This window comes from Wolffia australiana, chromosome 14, assembly GCF_029677425.1.
Source record: "Wolffia australiana isolate 7733 chromosome 14, ASM2967742v1".
Lineage (NCBI taxonomy): Eukaryota > Viridiplantae > Streptophyta > Magnoliopsida > Alismatales > Araceae > Wolffia > Wolffia australiana.
This window is the reverse complement of record NC_135848.1, coordinates 12,246,529-12,255,526: the sequence shown is the minus strand read 5'-3', so window position 1 is coordinate 12,255,526 and position 8,998 is coordinate 12,246,529. Positions and strand designations below refer to the sequence as shown.

The 8,998-nt window shown below is 44.2% G+C and overlaps 1 non-coding gene across 1 annotated transcript; it reads right to left on the bottom strand.

Moving 5' to 3' along the window:
- Window positions 1-8,057: 8,057 nt before the first annotated feature.
- Window positions 8,058-8,166, bottom strand: LOC144712574 (small nucleolar RNA R71). The gene has a single exon (XR_013583838.1). It is a non-coding gene; the product is annotated as a small nucleolar RNA R71 (small nucleolar RNA).
- Between the last annotated feature and the right edge of the window lie 832 nt (window positions 8,167-8,998).

Sequence of the window (8,998 nt, the reverse complement as noted above, 5' to 3'; positions counted from 1 at the left end):
GATTTCTATGATATACTCATTTCTGCTATAAGTTTCATTTCTATATTTTATTTTAGATGTTTTTATTATGCCCAATATATTTTATCTTTCTTGTCTGTGTTTGATCCTATCCATCTTAACTCCCAGTTGTCGCCCCCGTTTCTAGATCTCTTATTGAATATTTGGCATGTGTTTAAATCCTACTGATCAGAGCAACTGCTGACTAGAAACTGTGTTGCTGACTCCTCAGTTCACCCATTCAAACTTAAAAACGTAAATAGTAAATTGAGCTTCTTCCACATCATGTCAGATTTTATTGTCAGCAGAGATTTTGTGAGAACATTCAAAGTTGATCCTTATGTTCTGGGCTGAAACCTTTTCTCAAGTGAAACAAGGGTCAATTTTAATCTGCTTTGCACTTTCCTAAAATATTAAATTTTGGCCAAATAATCACTATGATGTCACATCGTAGAATTCATGTGGAATAAGCTTTATTTGAACTTCTTTGAGTGATTAAACAAGGAATCTGTGATGCTAGATCCAACTACTAAAGGTTGTTTCTTGGAATACTAGAAGACTAACGTCTTTCCTATACATCATAAGAATCCTCATGTTGACATTATATTACATTTTTTACCTGTCTAGTCCGCATCTCTAAACACATTGATAGTTAATTCAAAGTTTCTATGAATAGGTAAATCATAAAGAAATTTTCCTTTTAGATAGAAAAATAAACATTTCAGTGCTTGCCTGTCACCAGCATTAGGGCAATGCATTATTTATATACTTCACTGAAATCAAAGGCAATGCCGAATCTTTTGAGAGTAAGATGTTGAAATGATCCTAAAATTTTCCTGTAACTTGAATGATCATTTAATTTATTATTCCTGACAATGGAAGTCGATAGAGAGAATGTACCAAAGGATGTTTTACTGTGTTATGTGCCTGGTCAATGTAGCAATGAAAAAATATAATTAGATTGTGCCAAAAGGTTCAGTACAAAAAACGTTATGAGCAGGGTTTAGATCCTTCATTAAAAATATGAAATGTAAATTATGTAGCAAGTGCTCAATCTCACTATAATTGGTACACCTAATAAAAAACCACAAATTTAAAACAGAATGAAGATAATATTTGTATACAGTAATTTAAAAAATCAAGATGTGTCGGTGTTTGATTCTATAAAACCAAGAGTCTACAGAAATATGGTCAAATTTATTCAAACCTTTACTTGATTTAGTTAGGTGACATACATGATTTAAGAAATTTAAATCTTTGAAACCTTAGGGCTGTTCTGTGGAGATAGTTTCATGGAAGTCCCCATGTATGAAAGCCATGAAAACATCTTACTGATGTATTTTAAAATTTTTAGTAATAACAATGGACAACAATAATCCTATAGTTGTAAGCCTAATTACATGACTGAGGATTTATATAAAATCAAAACCCCCTTGTTGGTTTTAACCTTGTATGATGATGATTAATCACTTTAAGGTACAAACTTTGCACTTTTTCCCTATGTGTTAGAGCATTATTAGAGAATAGGTAAAACTTTAAGCATTCATTCCTTGGATATGATTGTTCCAGAGAGTGTCGAATAGAGAAATCTGTAAATCTTCTGATCAATGTTTCACCAAATACTCAATATGAGATTCTCAATTATGTTGCCCTTTGAATATCCATCAACAGTTGGAGTTGATATCTCTTCTATTGTTTGAATCAGATCCTGCCAGTAAAATCCTGGCATAATGGAGCTTTTAAAAAATTGGTAGTTTCCAATAGTAACCTTCAAAGAGATCATATATCCTAATAGAATAATCACTGGAACTTGCACTGTGGCCACACTTGATTTGAAGAAGTTGCATAAACATTTATTCTGACATTCTGCATGCGAAGTTATGATACTAAGGAATTTTCATCGTGATTCAAGAAGATAAATAGAGAAACAGAATGCGAAGGATAGAGAGAGAGAGAGAGAGCAAGAAGAAGACACATACCTTGAGGTCATTAATAGGTTATTATAGAGGGTCTGTATTCATAACACTATAAGTATAATTACATAGCGGTTAGTTTCTCTCATTAAATCCTGGTCGTTATAACTGCTTTTTCCTTTTGATTTTGTATGTGTATATCACGCCCTATCTTTATTTAATTCTCTCATTCTGTATTTCCTCCAAGACGAGTATAGCATATGTCTATTTATAACTAGTCTAATCTTTAAGTCCTATTTCTCAGATGTTTTTGCTGACTATATGTCAAATTCCTGTTCACTCATTAGGTAGTTTTCTTTGGATACCACATCATATTACATAGGGCATCATGTCACATTCTATGTGATGGCTGAGGATATCACCCCATAGATATCCTGATTGAGACTGTTGCCATGCCATCCACCACCATGTGGAAAGGACTAACTACTTCTCACAACATTGAAGACGATAGGTTGGCCCCACTCGTCATACATATTTTTGAAAAATAGGATACCTTGGTAGGGTGTATACTGTTTATGAGATTTCAAATATCATACATGTCAAATAAGAAGGGAATAATGATGTGTTGATTGAATAGCAATAATGATAATGAAACATATAGCCTGTTTTCTCAATCTAATTGCTCGCCACATAATCATAATCAAGGATAGCGTGTGTATTGGTGATTTGAGAACACTGAGGGAGGTTGAATTGGTGTTTGAAAATGTCACACCTTATCTTTTTCTAAGTTGAATTTTATATTTCTAGGATAACAGTCAATACTATTATCACTTTGAGATAATGTTTCACATTGGTTTGAGAACCAACCTACTTGGTTTGTAATCCAGTCAAAAAGGATATCTTAAACATTGGACAATCCTTAACTAGAAAACCAAAATATCATCTTTGTTACAGATTCAACATGTATTCTACGCACACTCATTTCAAAACAACATATAAGGATCTATTGAATTTCTCTGCTCTTACCTTTGAGTGCTCTCCAAAAGCACATTTAACTACTGCTTTCTTCCATAGGATGTCAACGGGTCTCTGAAAATCCTACACCTGCAAATTTTGTTCAAGACTCTACTTGATAGATCTTTCCAACCTCTGTGCTTCAGTCTAAATTATTAGTAATGGTTTCCCTTACTTAAGCTATCCTAACTTTCTCCTATTATGATTCAAAAATATTTATTTTAACGCCAAATAAAGCTACATAATGGTTACTTTAGAACAGTACAATATTGCAGAAAAGATTTAATTACACTATTGTTTCAAGATATAGAAGGTCATTCAATCTTTATTGTTGTAGAATAGTTGCAAAAGTTTTCTGATATAATTTATCAAAGCTGTAAATCTCTGATAGAAATTCTATTTGACATTGTAGATATGCCTTGATGGAGAAGTAGACCCCACTCCATCGAGGACGACGTCGAAGCTCATGCCGTCACAGGTGACCGCCACCGGCTCGCCCCGCCAGATCGGCACGTCAAGAGGAAGGCGAAGGCATTTTATCACTCGTAAGTTTCAGGCCATATCAACTTGCACAGCCCTTTTCAACCTTTGTTTTCAAATTTAGTATTTGTTTTTTGGTTTTTAAGGGGGCCCCATGTTTATTGGGCACCCCTTGTTGGACCCTCTTTAAGGGGCCCATTACCATCCCTATATAAGGGATGGATGGGTGCCCTAAAACTCAAGTCAAGTTATCTTTTTGGAAAGAATACCGATCGGGAAGAAGAACAGGGAGAAGAAGAGAAGAGAGGAGGGAGAAGAGGAAGAGAGGAGAGCGGAGAGGGGAGGGTTCTAGCCGCCACCATCGCCGCTGCCACCCGCGCCGCCGCTCTGTCGCCGCCCGCCACCTTCGCCACCACTGCCACCGCTGCCCGCACTGCCACCGCCGCCTGTGCCACCACCTCCACCGCCCGCGCCGCCGCAGCACATGCCCCCATCGCCCGCTGCCGCTACTGCCACTGCACGCGCTGCCATCGCCTGATGTTGCCGCCGCCGGCCGCACCGACACCGGCGCCACACGCGTAGTGCTTCCTCGCCACACACGTAGTGCCGCCGCGCCTCCACACCACCAATGGTGCCGCATAGCACCGCCGCGTCGCCGCACCACCGTTTGCGCTGCCATCGCCGCCATCCACGTCGCTGCTCGCCCCGCCGTCATGCTCCGCGCCTCACTCTTCTTCCTCCGCTCCCACGTCACGACTCTTGAGCCACAAGAATGCTGCCAGTCAAGTGACGTTGTGCCCATCTCTAGCACAGCTCCACCGACTCCGCCCCCCGTTGCTGCATCGACAACTACCACGTCTCCGGACAATGACACCACAGAGGTACCTCACTCCCCTTGCTCACTAGTTAAATTATCTTTTGATTGCACTCCACCGCGCTCGGGCTAGAATAGGTGAGAGAATAAACGGACACATGAGAACCTGCTGAGCAATTTCCCTAGGTACGGGCCGAGCCCGTCTGTTACGTGAGAGCACTCATGGACTCAATTCATTCGGCGCCGTAGAGACTGTCCTTGCTCCAACGAGGGTCAGGAGGTCACCATTACCATCATCGATCACCCACCCCAGAGCCCGGAGCTTGGCGAATCCCTACGAGTCGGGGCCTGCACGTACATCCGCCTAGGAGTCTTCACATCACGTAGTCGCATCTCCGTAGATCCATCTCCGATGGACGACGCCTTCGACGACGTCCGCTATCACTCGGTATCCGAGCATCACCTCGGTACCCTTGGGACGACGTCACCAATGTCGTCCTACATCATCTTGGTATAAGAGCAGGCTGTGGACGCTAACAACATGTCTTCGCACCCACATCAAAGCATCTGCATTTTATCCTTTCAAAAATGCATCTAAGATTTCCACAGAAACTAGCCATGGCCATTGAGATGCAATATAGCAGACTAGTTCAACCCAGAGTTTTGACCTCCCCACGACGAGTCGACTCGCCGCTAACCGAGAGAGGCAGCCCGACGCGTCTCTCGAAACACCATCCTCCGATGCCCGAAGGTGGTGCGTCACCACCTCCTTCGGAGCCCGGATGGACCACACCCACCAATAGGGGTGCCACCGGATTGCCCGGTCTCCGCGGACACACCCGCACCCGCCAAGTATGAGCACGATCCCAGCATGGCTCCTCACAATCACTAGGGACCTTGTCTCCCAGTGACACCAAGGAAAGAGTGATAACAAGTCGTCGCATGCAAGGGAACGATCCCGTGAACGAGCCCACATGCCGGGTTCCCATCACACAAGGCCGAGGAGCAGGATGCAGTCTTGGAAGACCGCATCAGCATCTTCGACCCCAGGAGGACCCGACCAAGGACCAGGACATCTACCTCCACACCATGAACACCTTCGCCGAGCAAGTGGAGTGATTGCTGGCCCGACCGCGGTACCGCCGGTACCCACCACTGCACTCGCGCCCATGGTGCTTGATCGAGTTCGTGACCTTGCACGGGTTGCGCGACACCGGAAGCGGCCTCGAAGCCCGTACATCGACAAAAAAGAGGATGAAGATAGGAGGCGAGACAAGGCCCGGAGAAACCTCTGTCCCGACCGTTATCCCGCACACGTCCCCAGGATGTCCGTGCCCGAGATCGCCGCGATCCACATGTCGACTACGAACATAGATTCAAGGCCGATCCTCCGGGCCGCCGAGGTGACTAAGTTTGGCCCACTATTACCATTATGACGAACCTGCCGAGGTTCCTCGATACCCACCGCGTGAATACCTGATATCTGCACCCCACATGATGGTTAACCCTGATGATGGGTTGACCACAAGCGCTACCCGACCCCACCCCGACGACCCGACGATCGCCATCTCAAAGAATACCTGGTGAACGGTCAGGACCCAGACGACTACGAGCGCTGACGCGAAGAGCATCGAGCTCGGATCCAGAAGAGCGTCTGAGCCAATGCCTCCATCTTCGAAGGATCGAGGAAGGCGAAGGAGTTCATCGATTGGGAGTCGAGCATGAACACCTACTTTCGATGGTACCGCATGGACGATGACTTGTGCATCGCATATGCAGAGATGAGACTTGACGTACAAGCCAAGATCTTTTGGGAGAATGAGCGCGTCGCCTCGGAGTAACAAGGAAGGCTGATGACTCTCAAATATGTCATCAAATAATTAAACTTTTTAGTTTTCATTCATCAAAATTATAATGTTAATTCATGCTAATATCATGCATATGCATCATTTTATGAAATCACCAACCCCACTTGATCCTTTGAATCAAGCGGAATATATTTAACATTTTATGGTTAGTAAACATTCAGAGACAGGTTAAGAAGATCAAGGAAAGAGACGAGGATCAAGAGGAGCGGGCAAAAATTCAAAGAAGCAGAAATTATGAAAATGCCCCTGGGCATGACTTAAGAGAAACCTATAAATACTCTCTTGAGAGTTGATTTTAGGTTGTCCAGAATTTTCTCTAAGGAAGCTAGGGCTTGGAGAGGAAGGTGTTCTACAGACCCTCCAGTAGCTGATGAGCCATTAGAGCTGGGAGGAGAGGCAAGCTGAAGAGTACCCGCTCAAGAAGATCGCCGACTCGCCGAACAGGAGGTGACACGGCCGAGTGATTGAGCTGGTTCAGCTTTGTATTCTTCTCCTCTTGGACAACCTCGGTTGGGCTTGAAGCAACCTGCAAGGTTCTTCAGCAATCTCCAACCAGAGTTGTTTATGTTTTAGTTAATCCAAAGTTTTTTGTGTTCAATTCATCCTACTTCTTGTTTTCCCTCAAAAAAATCTATAGCCCTCTACTGAATTTGCACTAGAATTTCTCACACGTAGCCAGCAATCAAACCGCCACACCCAGGCCTCAGCCTAGGTCGCCAGCCTGCTGCTAGCAGCACTGCATGCGCAGCAGCTGCATACAAACGCTGCCTGCAGCAGCAGTGCGTAGCAAGCCCGCGCAGCCGCCACTTGCAGCAGCGCGCGCACGCAGGCTCGCCGCGCGCAGGCACGCCGCGGCGCAGCACGCCGCGCAGCAGCTGCCCGCACGCAGCTGCCGCCAGCAGCGCCGCCGCGCAGGCACGCCGCGCGCAAGCACCGCTTGCAGCAGCTGCCTGCGCGCACACGCCGCCGGCAGCAGCCACGCGCAGGCGCTCGTGCGTGCACAAACACCCGCTAGGTGTTTGTGAAATTGCCCCAAAGGGCAAGGGCAAATCCTCAATAAACGAAATCCTTACTGAATATTTCCTGCACCGAGAGTTTTAAAGAAAACTCTGTCGTTTGTACCGAAGATCATTCACCAGCGTTTATACTTGAGTATTGAGATTTAAAAGAACTGATTTGATAGACAGAATTCTTCTGCTGTTTTTTTGCCGTCTCCCTGTGGATCGACCCTCACTCGCCCTAAGCTGTGAGGTTATAAATTTCGTTGTATAAGCTCAATCCTCACACGCATTAACTGATAAATAACCAGTAGAAACCACTAAAATTGAGCTTATCAATTGGCGCCGCAGCCGGGGAGCACGGTATTACAGTAGAAATTTATTTTTTAATTGTTCAGTAATCTTTTCTTGATTCTCCTTAAGCTGCAGGACTTAAAAATCCTCAGCTCATTGTTCTGCTAACATTTGTGCTGAAGATCTATTGTAGTTACACGCTCAGGAGCTGGTGAGAAGTCTGCAGAAAAAATTAGTAGAGACGCCACCCCGGATTCTACAGTCACAGAACCAGAAATTCAGCAGAGAAATATGGCTGAAGAGATACATCAGCAGAATGAAAGGAGAAGAACTATGTTGGATAGGTCTACACCGTCCGAAAGCTTACGACAAACCGATGTAAATCTGAACATCGGTGAAGGTATCTTGTTTCAATACGATAATGCATTGATTAATTCTCTACTTGAATTTAACGGATTACCTGCACAGAATCCTTTAGAATTCCTTGATGATTTTCATATTAGATGCTCTTCTCAAAATGTTCCTGGAATATCTACAGAGATGTTAAAAATGAAATATTTTCCTCTAACTCTTAAAGATAAAGTGTTTGCATGGTATCGTAATCTAGGAATCACTTTTAATTCTTGGGAAGAGATGCAAGGAAAATTCCTGCAGAAATTTTACCCTCTCTCCAAAACGAATTTTTATCGAAGAGAAATTCACAATTTCCATCCTCATGACGGAGAAGCCTTTAGTGAGTCATGGGAGAGATTCAATGATTTGTTGAGGAAATGTCCTCACCATGGCATTGAACAATGTCAACTAGCCCAAATATTTTATGAATCTCTCTCTGATTTTATGAAAAACAAAGTAAATCTCGCTACGGGTGGAACGTTTTATACCGCATATGAGGATGAAGTTTTTGATATTTTGGAGAGAGTTGCAGAAACTGACTTGCAGGAGATTGGGGCCAATCAGAATGGGAGAAACCTGCAGCCAAAAAGAGCAGGAGTTCTGCAGGTTAACGCCAAGGAGGGAGAGCTACAAGCGGGCCTAAGGGAGACTAACCAGAAATTGGAGGAGCTCACCTCCACCTTGAAGAATGTCTTTTTAGGTAACTCTCCTATCATTAAAGCTAAGATCTGCTCTCTCTGCTTCAGCAGGGAACATGAAGATGGAGCCTGCCAAGCCATGGAAGAAGAGGTGAAGGCCTTCAACCAGCCGCAACAACCGTGGGCAGGTCAAAAGAGGCCAAATTTCCAAAACGGAGAGACCTTCTACCAAGGAAACAAGCCGGCAGCTCAACCTCCGTTCCAGTAGAGACAACCATTCCAGTACAGGCCTCCACAGCAGTACCAGGTTCCATCTCAGAACCAACCTGATTTTTCTTCACTTACCCCCGTCATTTCAGATATGATAGAGAAGCAAAACCAAAAGTTGCGGGCGGAGATGGAGATGAAGATGCAAATGATGATGGAATTTCAAACAAAGCAAGTGCTGGAATCTCAAGAGCAGATGAGGAAGCTATTAGAGAGCTTCAGACCTGCACCACCTGAACACCAAGGTATAACTCCAGAATTCCCGTGCACATCGTATAAACTTCCCACGAAACCATTAGTAAATCCATGCAACTTGCATCAT